The 17,248-nt window shown below is 42.8% G+C and overlaps 1 protein-coding gene across 12 annotated transcripts in view; it reads right to left on the bottom strand.

Moving 5' to 3' along the window:
* Positions 1 to 17,248, bottom strand: part of LOC129822317 (RNA-binding protein Musashi homolog 2-like) — a 458,816-nt gene that overhangs the window by 52,108 nt on the left and 389,460 nt on the right. The window lies entirely within an intron of this gene.

The raw sequence follows: 17,248 nt of genomic DNA, 5'->3' as shown, positions 1-17,248 counted from the left end.
AAACACAGGCTCTATCTAGTCCTCTAGTCCATTACACATAACGACATGACAGAGGCTAAACACAGGCTGTATCTAGTCCTCTAGTCCATTACACATAACGACATGACAGAGGCTAAACACAGGCTCTATCTAGTCCTCTAGTCCTCTAGTCCATTACACATAATGACATGACAGAGGCTAAACACAGGCTCTATCTAGTCCTCTAGTCCATTACACATAATGACATGCCAGAGGCTAAACACAGGCTCTATCTAGTTCTCTAGTCCTCTAGTCCATTACACATAATGACATGACAGAGGCTAAACACAGGCTCTATCTAGTCCTCTAGTCCTCTAGTCCATTACACATAATGACATGACAGAGGCTAAACACAGGCTCTATCTAGTCCTCTAGTCCTCTAGTCCATTACACATAATGACATGACAGAGGCTAAACACAGGCTCTATCTAGTTCTCTAGTCCTCTAGTCCATTACACATAATGACATGACAGAGGCTAAACACAGGCTCTATCTAGTCCTCTAGTCCTTAGTCCATTACACATAATGACATGACAGAGGCTAAACACAGGCTCTATCTAGTTCTCTAGTCCTCTAGTCCATTACACATAATGACATGACAGAGGCTAAACACAGGCTCTATCTAGTTCTCTAGTCCTCTAGTCCATTACACATAATGACATGACAGAGGCTAAACACAGGCTCTATCTAGTCCTCTAGTCCATTACACATAATGACATGACAGAGGCTAAACACAGGCTCTATCTAGTCCTCTAGTCCATTAGACATAACGACATGACAGAGGCTAAACACAGGCTCTATCTAGTTCTCTAGTCCTCTAGTCCATTACACATAATGACATGACAGAGGCTAAACACAGGCTCTATCTAGTACTCTAGTCCTCTAGTCCATTACACATAATGACATGACAGAGGCTAAACACAGGCTCTATCTAGTCCTCTAGTCCTCTAGTCCATTACACATATTGACAAGACAGAGGCTAAACACAGGCTCTATCTAGTCCTCTAGTCCATTACACATAACGACATGACAGAGGCTAAACACAGGCTCTATCTAGTCCTCTAGTCCATTACACATAATGAGATGACAGAGGCTAAACACCGGCTCTATCTAGTCCTCTAGTCCATTACACATAATGACATGACAGAGGCTAAACACAGGCTCTATCTAGTCCTCTAGTCCTCTAGTCCATTACACATAATGACATGACAGAGGCTAAACACAGGCTCTATCTAGTCCTCTAGTCCTCTAGTCCATTACACATAATGACATGACAGAGGCTAAACACAGGCTCTATCTAGTCCTCTAGTCCTCTAGTCCATTACACATAATGACATGACAGAGGCTAAACACAGGCTCTATCTAGTCCTCTAGTCCTCTAGTCCATTACACATAATGACATGACAGAGGCTAAACACAGGCTCTATCTAGTCCTCTAGTCCATTACACATAATGACATGACAGAGGCTAAACACAGGCTTATCTAGTCCTCTAGTCCTCTAGTCCATTACACATAATGACATGACAGAGGCTAAACACAGGCTCTATCTAGTCCTCTAGTCCATTACACATAATGACATGACAGAGGCTAAACACAGGCTTATCTAGTCCTCTAGTCCTCTAGTCCATTACACATAATGACATGACAGAGGCTAAACACAGGCTCTATCTAGTCCTCTAGTCCTCTAGTCCATTACACATAATGACATGACAGAGGCTAAACACAGGCTCTATCTAGTCCTCTAGTCCATTACACATAATGACATGACAGAGGCTAAACACAGGCTCTATCTAGTCCTCTAGTCCATTACACATAATGACATGACAGAGGCTAAACACAGGCTCTATCTAGTCCTCTAGTCCATTACACATAATGACATGACAGAGGCTAAACACAGGCTCTATCTAGTCCTCTAGTCCATTACACATAATGACATGACAGAGGCTAAACACAGGCTCTATCTAGTCCTCTAGTCCTCTAGTCCATTACACATAATGACATGACAGAGGCTAAACACAGGCTGTATCTAGTCCTCTAGTCCTCTAGTCCATTACACATAATGACATGACAGAGGCTAAACACAGGCTCTATCTAGTCCTCTAGTCCTCTAGTCCATTACACATAATGACATGACAGAGGCTAAACACAGGCTCTATCTAGTCCTCTAGTCCATTACACATAATGACATGACAGAGGCTAAACACAGGCTCTATCTAGTCCTCTAGTCCATTACACATAATGACATGACAGAGGCTAAACACAGGCTCTATCTAGTCCTCTAGTCCTCTAGTCCATTACACATAATGACATGACAGAGGCTAAACACAGGCTCTATCTAGTCCTCTAGTCCATTACACATAATGACATGACAGAGGCTAAACACAGGCTCTATCTAGTCCTCTAGTCCTCTAGTCCATTACACATAATGACATGACAGAGGCTAAACACAGGCTCTATCTAGTTCTCTAGTCCTCTAGTCCATTACACATAATGACATGACAGAGGCTAAACACAGGCTCTATCTAGTCCTCTAGTCCATTACACATAATGACATGACAGAGGCTAAACACAGGCTCTATCTAGTCCTCTAGTCCATTACACATAATGACATGACAGAGGCTAAACACAGGCTCTATCTAGTCCTCTAGTCCATTACACATAATGACATGACAGAGGCTAAACACAGGCTCTATCTAGTCCTCTAGTCCATTACACATAATGACATGACAGAGGCTAAACACAGGCTCTATCTAGTCCTCTAGTCCTCTAGTCCATTACACATAATGACATGACAGAGGCTAAACACAGGCTCTATCTAGTCCTCTAGTCCATTACACATAATGACATGACAGAGGCTAAACACAGGCTCTATCTAGTTCTCTAGTCCTCTAGTCCATTACACATAATGACATGACAGAGGCTAAACACAGGCTCTATCTAGTCCTCTTGTCCTCTAGTCCATTACACATAATGACATGACAGAGGCTAAAAACAGGCTCTATCTAGTTCTCTAGTCCTCTAGTCCATTACACATAATGACATGACAGAGGCTAAACACAGGCTGTATCTAGTTCTCTAGTCCTCTAGTCCATTACACATAACGACATGACAGAGGCTAAACACAGGCTCTATCTAGTCCTCTAGTCCTCTAGTCCATTACACATAATGACATGACAGAGGCTAAACACAGGCTCTATCTAGTTCTCTAGTCCTCTAGTCCATTACACATAACGACATGACAGAGGCTAAACACAGGATCTATCTAGTTCTCTAGTCCATTACACATAATGACATGACAGAGGCTAAACACAGGCTCTATCTAGTCCTCTAGTCCATTACACATAACGACATGACAGAGGCTAAACACAGGATCTATCTAGTTCTCTTGTCCTCTAGTCCATTACACATAATGACATGACAGAGGCTAAACACAGGCTCTATCTAGTCCTCTAGTCCATTACACATAACGACATGACAGAGGCTAAACACAGGCTCTATCTAGTCCTCTAGTCCATTACACATAATGACATGACAGAGTCTAAACACCGGCTCTATCTAGTTCTGTAGTCCTCTAGTCCATTACACATAATGACATGACAGAGGCTAAACACAGGCTCTATCTAGTCCTCTAGTCCATTACACATAATGACATGACAGAGGCTAAACACCGGCTCTATCTAGTCCTCTAGTCCATTACACATAATGACATGACAGAGGCTAAACACAGGCTCTATCTAGTCCTCTAGTCCTCTAGTCCATTACACAAATTGACAAGACAGAGGCTAAACACAGGCTCTATCTAGTCCTCTAGTCCTCTAGTCCATTACACATAATGACATGACAGAGGCTAAACACAGGCTCTATCTAGTTCTCTAGTCTATTACACATAATGACATGACAGAGGCTAAACACAGGCTCTATCTAGTCCTCTAGTCCATTACACATAACGACATGACAGAGGCTAAACACAGGCTCTATCTAGTCCTCTAGTCCTCTAGTCCATTACACATAATGACATGACAGAGGCTAAACACAGGCTCTATCTAGTCCTCTAGTCCATTACACATAATGACATGACAGAGGCTAAACACAGGCTCTATCTAGTGCTCTAGTCCTCTAGTCCATTACACATAATGACATGACAGAGGCTAAACACAGGCTGTATCTAGTCCTCTAGTCCTCTAGTCCATTACACATAACGACATGACAGAGGCTAAACACAGGCTCTATCTAGTCCTCTAGTCCTCTAGTCCATTACACATAATGACATGACAGAGGCTAAACACAGGCTCTATCTAGTTCTCTAGTCCATTACACATAATGACATGACAGAGGCTAAACACAGGCTCTATCTAGTCCTCTAGTCCTCTAGTCCATTACACATAATGACATGACAGAGGCTAAACACAGGCTCTATCTAGTCCTCTAGTCCTCTAGTCCATTACACATAATGACATGACAGAGGCTAAACACAGGCTCTATCTAGTCCTCTAGTCCTCTAGTCCATTACACATAATGACATGACAGAGGCTAAACACAGGCTCTATCTAGTTCTCTAGTCCTCTAGTCCATTACACATAATGACATGACAGAGGCTAAACACAGGCTGTATCTAGTCCTCTAGTCCTCTAGTCCATTACACATAATGACATGACAGAGGCTAAACACAGGCTCTATCTAGTCCTCTAGTCCTCTAGTCCATTACACATAATGACATGACAGAGGCTAAACACAGGCTCTATCTAGTCCTCTAGTCCATTACACATATTGACAAGACAGAGGCTAAACACAGGCTCTATCTAGTCCTCTAGTCCTCTAGTCCATTACACATATTGACAAGACAGAGGCTAAACACAGGCTCTATCTAGTCCTCTAGTCCTCTAGTCCATTTCACATAATGACATGACAGAGGCTAAACACAGGCTCTATCTAGTCCTCTAGTCCATTACACATATTGACAAGACAGAGGCTAAACACCGGCTCTATCTAGTCCTCTAGTCCATTACACATAATGACATGACAGAGGCTAAACACAGGCTCTATCTAGTCCTCTAGTCCATTACACATAATGACATGACAGAGGCAAAACACAGGCTCTATCTAGTCCTCTAGTCCATTACACATAATGACATGACAGAGGCTAAACACAGGCTCTATCTAGTCCTCTAGTCCTCTAGTCCATTACACATAATGACATGACAGAGGCTAAACACAGGCTCTATCTAGTCCTCTAGTCCTCTAGTCCATTACACATAATGACATGACAGAGGCTAAACACAGGCTCTATCTAGTCCTCTAGTCCTCTAGTCCATTACACATAATGACATGACAGAGGCTAAACACAGGCTCTATCTAGTGCTCTAGTCCTCTAGTCCATTACACATAATGACATGACAGAGGCTAAACACAGGCTGTATCTAGTCCTCTAGTCCTCTAGTCCATTACACATAACGACATGACAGAGGCTAAACACAGGCTCTATCTAGTCCTCTAGTCCTCTAGTCCATTACACATAATGACATGACAGAGGCTAAACACAGGCTCTATCTAGTTCTCTAGTCCATTACACATAATGACATGACAGAGGCTAAACACAGGCTCTATCTAGTCCTCTAGTCCTCTAGTCCATTACACATAATGACATGACAGAGGCTAAACACAGGCTCTATCTAGTCCTCTAGTCCTCTAGTCCATTACACATAATGACATGACAGAGGCTAAACACAGGCTCTATCTAGTCCTCTAGTCCTCTAGTCCATTACACATAATGACATGACAGAGGCTAAACACAGGCTCTATCTAGTTCTCTAGTCCTCTAGTCCATTACACATAATGACATGACAGAGGCTAAACACAGGCTCTATCTAGTCCTCTAGTCCTCTAGTCCATTACACATAATGACATGACAGAGGCTAAACACAGGCTCTATCTAGTCCTCTAGTCCATTACACATATTGACATGACAGAGGCTAAACACAGGCTCTATCTAGTCCTCTAGTCCTCTAGTCCATTACACATAATGACATGACAGAGGCTAAACACAGGCTCTATCTAGTCCTCTAGTCCTCTAGTCCATTACACATAATGACATGACAGAGGCTAAACACAGGCTCTATCTAGTCCTCTAGTCCATTACACATATTGACAAGACAGAGGCTAAACACCGGCTCTATCTAGTCCTCTAGTCCATTACACATAATGACATGACAGAGGCTAAACACAGGCTCTATCTAGTCCTCTAGTCCATTACACATAATGACATGACAGAGGCAAAACACAGGCTCTATCTAGTCCTCTAGTCCATTACACATAATGACATGACAGAGGCTAAACACAGGCTCTATCTAGTCCTCTAGTCCTCTAGTCCATTACACATAATGACATGACAGAGGCTAAACACAGGCTCTATCTAGTCCTCTAGTCCTCTAGTCCATTACACATAATGACATGACAGAGGCTAAACACAGGCTCTATCTAGTCCTCTAGTCCTCTAGTCCATTACACATAATGACATGACAGAGGCTAAACACAGGCTCTATCTAGTCCTCTAGTCCATTACACATAATGACATGACAGAGGCTAAACACAGGCTCTATCTAGTGCTCTAGTCCTCTAGTCCATTACACATAATGACATGACAGAGGCTAAACACAGGCTGTATCTAGTCCTCTAGTCCTCTAGTCCATTACACATAATGACATGACAGAGGCTAAACACAGGCTCTATCTAGTCCTCTAGTCCTCTAGTCCATTACACATAATGACATGACAGAGGCTAAACACAGGCTCTATCTAGTGCTCTAGTCCTCTAGTCCATTACACATAATGACATGACAGAGGCTAAACACAGGCTCTATCTAGTCCTCTAGTCCATTACACATAACGACATGACAGAGTCTAAACACAGGCTCTATATAGTTCTCTAGTCCTCTAGTCCATTACACATAATGACATGACAGAGGCTAAACACAGGCTGTATCTAGTCCTCTAGTCCTCTAGTCCATTACACATAATGACATGACAGAGGCTAAACACCGGCTCTATCTAGTCCTCTAGTCCTCTAGTCCATTACACATAATGACATGACAGAGGCTAACCACAGGCTCTATCTAGTCCTCTAGTCCATTACACATATTGACAAGACAGAGGCTAAACACAGGCTCTATCTAGTCCTCTAGTCCTCTAGTCCATTACACATAATGACATGACAGAGGCTAAACACAGGCTGTATCTAGTTCTCTAGTCCTCTAGTCCATTACACATAACGACATGACAGAGGCTAAACACAGGCTCTATCTAGTCCTCTAGTCCTCTAGTCCATTACACATAATGACATGACAGAGGCTAAACACAGGCTCTATCTAGTTCTCTAGTCCTCTAGTCCATTACACATAACGACATGACAGAGGCTAAACACAGGATCTATCTAGTTCTCTAGTCCATTACACATAATGACATGACAGAGGCTAAACACAGGCTCTATCTAGTCCTCTAGTCCATTACACATAACGACATGACAGAGGCTAAACACAGGATCTATCTAGTTCTCTTGTCCTCTAGTCCATTACACATAATGACATGACAGAGGCTAAACACAGGCTCTATCTAGTCCTCTAGTCCATTACACATAACGACATGACAGAGGCTAAACACAGGCTCTATCTAGTCCTCTAGTCCATTACACATAATGACATGACAGAGTCTAAACACCGGCTCTATCTAGTTCTGTAGTCCTCTAGTCCATTACACATAATGACATGACAGAGGCTAAACACAGGCTCTATCTAGTCCTCTAGTCCATTACACATAATGACATGACAGAGGCTAAACACCGGCTCTATCTAGTCCTCTAGTCCATTACACATAATGACATGACAGAGGCTAAACACAGGCTCTATCTAGTCCTCTAGTCCTCTAGTCCATTACACATAATGACATGACAGAGGCTAAACACAGGCTCTATCTAGTCCTCTAGTCCTCTAGTCCATTACACATAATGACATGACAGAGGCTAAACACAGGCTCTATCTAGTTCTCTAGTCTATTACACATAATGACATGACAGAGGCTAAACACAGGCTCTATCTAGTCCTCTAGTCCATTACACATAACGACATGACAGAGGCTAAACACAGGCTCTATCTAGTCCTCTAGTCCTCTAGTCCATTACACATAATGACATGACAGAGGCTAAACACAGGCTCTATCTAGTCCTCTAGTCCATTACACATAATGACATGACAGAGGCTAAACACAGGCTCTATCTAGTGCTCTAGTCCTCTAGTCCATTACACATAATGACATGACAGAGGCTAAACACAGGCTGTATCTAGTCCTCTAGTCCTCTAGTCCATTACACATAACGACAAGACAGAGGCTAAACACAAGCTCTATCTAGTCCTCTAGTCCTCTAGTCCATTACACATAATGACATGACAGAGGCTAAACACAGGCTCTATCTAGTTCTCTAGTCCATTACACATAATGACATGACAGAGGCTAAACACAGGCTCTATCTAGTCCTCTAGTCCTCTAGTCCATTACACATAATGACATGACAGAGGCTAAACACAGGCTCTATCTAGTCCTCTAGTCCTCTAGTCCATTACACATAATGACATGACAGAGGCTAAATACATGCTCTATCTAGTCCTCTAGTCCTCTAGTCCATTACACATAATGACATGACAGAGGCTAAACACAGGCTCTATCTAGTTCTCTAGTCCTCTAGTCCATTACACATAATGACATGACAGAGGCTAAACACAGGCTGTATCTAGTCCTCTAGTCCTCTAGTCCATTACACATAATGACATGACAGAGGCTAAACACCGGCTCTATCTAGTCCTCTAGTCCTCTAGTCCATTACACATAATGACATGACAGAGGCTAAACACAGGCTCTATCTAGTCCTCTAGTCCATTACACATATTGACAAGACAGAGGCTAAACACAGGCTCTATCTAGTCCTCTAGTCCTCTAGTCCATTACACATATTGACAAGACAGAGGCTAAACACAGGCTCTATCTAGTCCTCTAGTCCTCTAGTCCATTTCACATAATGACATGACAGAGGCTAAACACAGGCTCTATCTAGTCCTCTAGTCCATTACACATATTGACAAGACAGAGGCTAAACACCGGCTCTATCTAGTCCTCTAGTCCATTACACATAATGACATGACAGAGGCTAAACACAGGCTCTATCTAGTCCTCTAGTCCATTACACATAATGACATGACAGAGGCAAAACACAGGCTCTATCTAGTCCTCTAGTCCATTACACATAATGACATGACAGAGGCAAAACACAGGCTCTATCTAGTCCTCTAGTCCTCTAGTCCATTACACATAATGACATGACAGAGGCTAAACACAGGCTCTATCTAGTCCTCTAGTCCTCTAGTCCATTACACATAATGACATGACAGAGGCTAAACACAGGCTCTATCTAGTCCTCTAGTCCTCTAGTCCATTACACATAATGACATGACAGAGGCTAAACACAGGCTCTATCTAGTCCTCTAGTCCATTACACATAATGACATGACAGAGGCTAAACACAGGCTCTATCTAGTGCTCTAGTCCTCTAGTCCATTACACATAATGACATGACAGAGGCTAAACACAGGCTGTATCTAGTCCTCTAGTCCTCTAGTCCATTACACATAATGACATGACAGAGGCTAAACACAGGCTCTATCTAGTCCTCTAGTCCTCTAGTCCATTACACATAATGACATGACAGAGGCTAAACACAGGCTCTATCTAGTGCTCTAGTCCTCTAGTCCATTACACATAATGACATGACAGAGGCTAAACACAGGCTGTATCTAGTCCTCTAGTCCATTACACATAACGACATGACAGAGTCTAAACACAGGCTCTATCTAGTTCTCTAGTCCTCTAGTCCATTACACATAATGACATGACAGAGGCTAAACACAGGCTGTATCTAGTCCTCTAGTCCTCTAGTCCATTACACATAATGACATGACAGAGGCTAAACACCGGCTCTATCTAGTCCTCTAGTCCTCTAGTCCATTACACATAATGACATGACAGAGGCTAACCACAGGCTCTATCTAGTCCTCTAGTCCATTACACATATTGACAAGACAGAGGCTAAACACAGGCTCTATCTAGTCCTCTAGTCCTCTAGTCCATTACACATAATGACATGACAGAGGCTAAACACAGGCTGTATCTAGTTCTCTAGTCCTCTAGTCCATTACACATAACGACATGACAGAGGCTAAACACAGGCTCTATCTAGTCCTCTAGTCCATTACACATAACGACATGACAGAGGCTAAACACAGGCTCTATCTAGTTCTCTAGTCCTCTAGTCCATTACACATAATGACATGACAGAGGCTAAACACAGGCTCTATCTAGTCCTCTAGTCCTCTAGTCCATTACACATAATGACATGACAGAGGCTAAACACAGGCTCTATCTAGTCCTCTAGTCCTCTAGTCCATTACACATAATGACATGACAGAGGCTAAACACAGGCTCTATCTAGTGCTCTAGTCCTCTAGTCCATTACACATTATGACATGACAGAGGCTAAACACAGGCTGTATCTAGTCCTCTAGTCCTCTAGTCCATTACACATAACGACAAGACAGAGGCTAAACACAGGCTCTATCTAGTCCTCTAGTCCTCTAGTCCATTACACATAATGACATGACAGAGGCTAAACACAGGCTCTATCTAGTCCTCTAGTACATTACACATAATGACATGACAGAGGCTAAACACAGGCTCTATCTAGTCCTCTAGTCCTCTAGTCCATTACACATAATGACATGACAGAGGCTAAACACAGGCTCTATCTAGTCCTCTAGTCCTCTAGTCCATTACACATAATGACATGACAGAGGCTAAACACAGGCTCTATCTAGTCCTCTAGTTCTCTAGTCCATTACACATAATGACATGCCAGAGGCTAAACACAGGCTCTATCTAGTCCTCTAGTCCATTACACATAATGACATGACAGAGGCTAAACACAGGCTCTATCTAGTCCTCTAGTCCATTACACATAATGACATGACAGAGGCTAAACACAGGCTCTATCTAGTCCTCTAGTCCATTACACATAACGACATAACAGAGGCTAAACACAGGCTCTATCTAGTCCTCTAGTCCTCTAGTCCATTACACATAATGACATGACAGAGGCTAAACACAGGCTCTATCTAGTCCTCTAGTCCATTACACATAATGACATGACAGAGGCTAAACACAGGCTCTATCTAGTGCTCTAGTCCTCTAGTCCTCTAGTCCATTACACATAATGGCATGACAGAGGCTAAACACAGGCTCTATCTAGTCCTCTAGTCCATTACACATAATGACATGACAGAGGCTAAACACAGGCTCTATCTAGTGCTCTAGTCCTCTAGTCCATTACACATAATGACATGACAGAGGCTAAACACAGGCTCTATCTAGTCCTCTAGTCCATTACACATAATGACATGACAGAGGCTAAACACAGGCTCTATCTAGTCCTCTAGTCCATTACACATAATGACATGACAGAGGCTAAACACAGGCTCTATCTAGTTCTCTAGTCCTCTAGTCCATTACACATAACGACATGACAGAGGCTAAACACAGGCTCTATCTAGTCCTCTAGTCCTCTAGTCCATTACACATAATGACATGACAGAGGCTAAACACAGGCTCTATCTAGTCCTCTAGTCCATTACACATAATGACATGACAGAGGCTAAACACAGGCTCTATCTAGTCCATTACACATAACGCTCCACAACATGTATCAAAGGGTACAAACATGAAATAAACCAACAAATAATAAATAAATAGCCCTTTTGATGAGATGTTAGGAAACATAGAGGTGATTTGTTGCTGCAGGGAATCATTGTGCTGTACTTTCCCTTCAGTGGATGTTAATGTGAGGCCAGGAAAACCCTTAAACAATAGCGATGGCCAACAATCATTGTACACTATAGTTACATCATCACATTCAGTAACATAGGGCCACTATAGTCGCCCAAACACCCCCTGTGGTGTGACAACCATGATACAGTCTCCCATTTCAGTATCATCTATTAAAAACAAGAATTACAAAATAATATAGTAATAACAAACGATCAAGACTAGGTGGCCTTTCTCTCCAACATCCTACCAAACACACACCTTCTTAATTGGGGGGCCATTACTCATCTCCACAACAAATGTATGTGGCTCTGGGTTGCCGTGGCAACGGGATGGGGACTATATAGGCTCAGTGGAGTGGATCTTTGAGGGAGCGTTCCCATTTATGATTATAATCGCCCTCCTCCTCTTCTCTTCTCCTCAGCATGCCGTGTGTATGGAGGACGGATGAAGTCCATTCTGACCACTTCCATCATGGTCATCACCATTACTGTCAAAATCACTGTCATCATCCTCTTCACAAGTCTGTTTACCAGGCTGTTTATCTACATGAGCACCTCCAGTCAAGATTTTAATTTCATGTTTCAACGGGTGCTTTCAAAACTTTTGAAATGCTGATAATGTCACGGAGAATGCTAGCATGTGCTTCCACTTAGTGTCATGATGAATGAAAAGCCCTTTCGTTAACATGTCTGGGTCTACTGCCAAGCCTGTCGTCTAAACGTTGTGCCTAATGGAGAGAGAAATGCTTAACACCTGTCCTGTCAGCAACATTATTCACACTATTGTGTGTTGATGTTAGCGAGAAAAAACAAAACATTTAAAAAGCTCTTCCATAGAAAGATAGTGGAAGAGTTGACAAGTGGCCTGGAGGACTGGTGCCAACCTTGGAAATAACATTTCACACAATCACCTGCCTCAGGCCACACTGTCAGAGGCACTGGATCCATTTGAGAGGGCCCCAGAGTGTGTGTGTGTGTGTGTCTATTTTCTCAAACAAAACCCTGTCTCATTCAGTCACGCACACTGACCTTGCAAGTACACACCTGCACACACACATGTACAAACCCATTCAGGCAGGCACAAGTGTGCACGCATGTATAGGCACAGAGCAGTACAGATCTCTTCAGAAAAAGTGAATAATACACTTGTCAAATGTGCTTCAAAATTAGCTTTGAATTTCAGAGCATCTGCAATTAGCTCCATTTCCACCTAAGTCATTTGAAAAGATGAGGCTCTCTTTCTGTTATGCCTGGAGTGGCTTTCAGTCCCCGTCTCAAACACCATTTCTTAACGGAATAGGTGACTAATTAACAAAGGACAAGTTCTTTTCAGCCTGCGATGGCAGTTCATAAATAATTGCTAGATAATGGCTCCTCATTTTGTGCTCTGATAGGCTGGCATTATGATAGTTACTAGATGATATATTCTGGATGTTCACAGGCAGAGGAGTACTGCCATCCATCCACAGACACAGCGCTACAGCCCTTATATCTTCATTCAACACGCTTTCACATCCACAGACCACATACACACACAAACACACACACATATACGAACACACACTTTCGTGCATCACAGGCAAACAAACTCCATGAGGATAGAAGGAGGACTGTTGGTAGAGAACTGTTGGTAGAGAACTGTTGGTAGAGGACTGTTGGTAGAGGACTGCTGGTAGAGGACTGCTGGTAGAGGACTGCTGGTAGAGGAGCCGGGTAGAATTGGGCAGACACATATATCTATCTTCATCATGCGGGGAACAGGCGTCGGAGAGCTACGTGGTTCATTTTCACACCCTCTGGGCTCTGGGTAGGGGAGTCGGGGTGGCCTAGTTTGAGTGAACAGTCTGTTTTCCTTTGGAGTGATTCTGACATAGCTGTCCATCAGGGGGTGGGAAGGGGGGATGTTATAGAGATGGGGGGAAGCTCGACCCATATAGGAGAGAGAAGGCAGAATGGACAGGATATTTCAGATTATTGTTACTGATTGAGGGATGGCGATCACCTGAATGGAATGATCACCTGCAGCTCTAGAGGGAGGGGGAGAGAAGGAGGTACTGTAAGACGGGTAAAGAGACGCTAGCGTCTCGTTCCATTCTCCTCTGACTCAACCTCACTTTCCAGACACGTCCCCTCAACAAATGACAAGGGAATACTAAATTATCCAGTGGGCATGTTTAGGCTGAATTTAGAACTGAGGTCAGTCACTGGTTAAACCAGTGTGTCAGCTGCCTGGGACACATGAATAGAAATCATGTCCCAGAGTGCCACACAGCTTCAGCTCTGAGCTGTTGCAAATCACATAAATTTCGTAATCACACAGGAGTCTGCCTAGAGGAAATGACCAAACCTTCTGTGTATAATAATGAGGGGATACATTTAGCCTCAAACGCTCCAGATCCCTCCTAGATACCAGCTTTTGAGCTTGACATCAAGAACAACTAACGACCAACAACTACCATGCAGATGCGGTAAGTGAATCATGGATACCATGTCAGCTTGCAGCAGTACATACAAGAACACAGAAAACAACAGTAGCTAGTAGTGATGCACCGGTATGACATTTTCGGCCGACAGCAATATCCAATATTTTCCTTGACAAAAAATCTTATATCGATAACCGATATTAAACATTTTAGTGGCCTATTAAGCATTCTAGTACAGTTAAATAGTTAACAAACACACATGGACACAGCGGTCTAAGACACTGCATCTCAGTGCAAAAGGCGTCACCACAGTCCCTGGTTCGAATCCAGGCTGTATCACATCCGGCCGTGATTGGGGGTCCCATAGGGCGAAGCACAATTGGCCCAGCGTTGTCCGGGCCGTCATTGTAAACAAGAATTTGTTCTTAACTGACTTGCCTAGTTAAATAAAGTTTACACACACACCACACTATTTTGTTGGCATTTACGCATGTCCCCATTACCAGTAAAACATAATCAAAACCTATTTCTTTCACTTACTTTCTGTGCTGTTTCGTGGTTAATTTGTTCAGTCGTTTCATTCTGAACCAGGATTTCTATGGAACACCGTTTGGGTCTTTGACGTGTCAAATAACACTATTTGATGTGTCAAATAAGCTTGTTGACCAATCAGGACCTGAACAGGACTGCACATCACATAATAATGCGTTCATAAATTTTTTACGTAGTTATTACACATTGATTACACTATCACTCGTATTTCATATGTCACAACGATTCATCGGTACGTATACTATGATGCTGGTAAAGTTGTCTCACGCACCTACAGTGCTGGTCATAAAAAAAACTAGCTAGCTCATGGATGCAAACACTGTTCTTCCCCAAAAACATAGCAAAACGACATCTGTTTCAGTAGCTGTAGTTAGCTAGCGAATAACAGTGACGCTATTACTGTGTAACTCCGGTAGGGCAACATCGGAAAAATAGCGCACTTGGTAGTGTGTACTGGTGCTCGACAAGTCGGCGAAAGCCAACATCACCCACGACAGAGAACGGTTGATTGTCAAGTGCAATGAATTCCATTATCTTGGCTTTAATGGATTTCGCCTTTGAGTTGTCTCGCTGAAATTTTCTTACTCTTTCAAATGACTGCTCGACTTCTTGATGGCTCGATCCCCACAGCAGACATTGTCGGCTAGGTTAGGAATGCTGTTTTGCAAGTGTAGCGCAACATTTTACGTGGCGTCATTACGTCATGTACCTACGTTATATACAGTTGAAGTCGGAAGTTTACATACACTTAGGTTGGAGTCATTAAAACTCATTTTTCAACCACTCCACAAATTTCTTGTTAACCAACTATAGTTCTGGCAAGTCGGTTAGGACATCTACTTTGTGCATGACACAAGTCATTTTTCCAACAATTGTTTACAGTCAGATTATTTCACTTACAATTCACTGTATCACAATTCCAGTGGGCCAGAAGTTTACATACATTAAGTTGACTGTGCCTTTAAACAGCTTGGAAAATTCCAGAAAATGATGTCATGGCTTTAGAAGCTTCTGATAGACTAATTGACATCATTTGAGTCAATTGGAGGTGACCCTGTGAATGTATTTCAAGGCCAACCTTCAAATTCAGTGCCTCTTTGCTAGACATCATGGGAAAATCAAAAGAAATCAGCCAAGACCTCAGAAAAAAAATTGTAGACCTCCACAAGTCTGGTTAATCCTTGGGAGCAATTTCCAAATGCCTGAAGGTACCACGCTCATCTGTACAAACAATAGTACGCAAGTATAAACACCATGGGACCACGCAGCCGTCACACCGCTCAGGAAGGAGACGCGTTCTGTCTCCTAGAGATGAACGTACTTTGGTGCCAAAAGTGCAAATCAATCCCAGAACAACAGCAAAGGACCTTGTGAAGATGCTGGAGGAAACCGGTACAAAAGTATCTATATCCACAGTAAAACGAGTCCTATATTGACATAACCTGAAAGGCCGCTCAGCAAGGAAGAAGCCACTGCTCTAAAACCGCCATAAAAATGTCACGTTCCTGACCTGTTTTCTCTTGTTTTGTATGTGTTTATTGGTCAGGGCGTGAGTTGGGTGGGCAGTCTATGTTTTCTGTTTCTATGTTGGTTTTGGGTTGCCTGGTATGGCTCTTAATTAGAGGCAGGTGTTTTGTGTTTTCCTCTAATTGAGAGTCATATTAAGGTAGGTTGTTCTCACTGTTTGTTTGTGGGTGATTGTCTCCTGTGTCGTCCGTGTCTGCACCATACGGGACTGTTTGGCTGTTCTTTCGTTTTATGTAGTCTGTTCCTGTCCGTGAGTTCTACGTGTAGTTATGTAAGTTCATGTTCAGGTTTCGTCTACGTCGTTTTCTTATTTTGTAATTTTCCAAGTGTTTTCGTATTCGTCTTTGTGTTTCAATAAATTACATTATGTCATCATACCTTGCTGCGTATTGGTCCACCGATCCTTCTCTCCTCTCCTCGTCTGAGGAAGAGGAAGACGTCAGCCGTTACAAAAAAATCCAGACTACGGTTTGCAACTGCACATGGGGACAAAGATCATACTTTTTGGAGAAATGTCCTCTGGTCTGATGAAACAAAAATATAACTGTTTGGCCATAATGACCATTGTTATGTTTGGAGGAAAAAGGGGGACGCTTGCAAGCCGAAGAACACCATCCCAACCGTGAAGCAAGTGGTTGCAGCATCATGTTGTGGGGGGTGCTTTGCTGCAGGAGGGACTTGTGCACTTCACAAAATAGATAGCATCATGAGGTAGGAAAATTATGTGGATATATTGAAGCAAAATCTCAAGACATCAGTCAGGAAGTTAAAGCTTGGTCGCAAATGGGTCTTCCAAATGGACAATGACCCCAA

The sequence above is a fragment of the Salvelinus fontinalis genome, chromosome 24 (assembly GCF_029448725.1).
Source record: "Salvelinus fontinalis isolate EN_2023a chromosome 24, ASM2944872v1, whole genome shotgun sequence".
Taxonomy (NCBI): Eukaryota; Metazoa; Chordata; class Actinopteri; order Salmoniformes; family Salmonidae; genus Salvelinus; species Salvelinus fontinalis.
The sequence above is the reverse complement of the archived record's forward strand: the minus strand, read 5'-3'. Positions and strand labels throughout refer to the sequence as shown.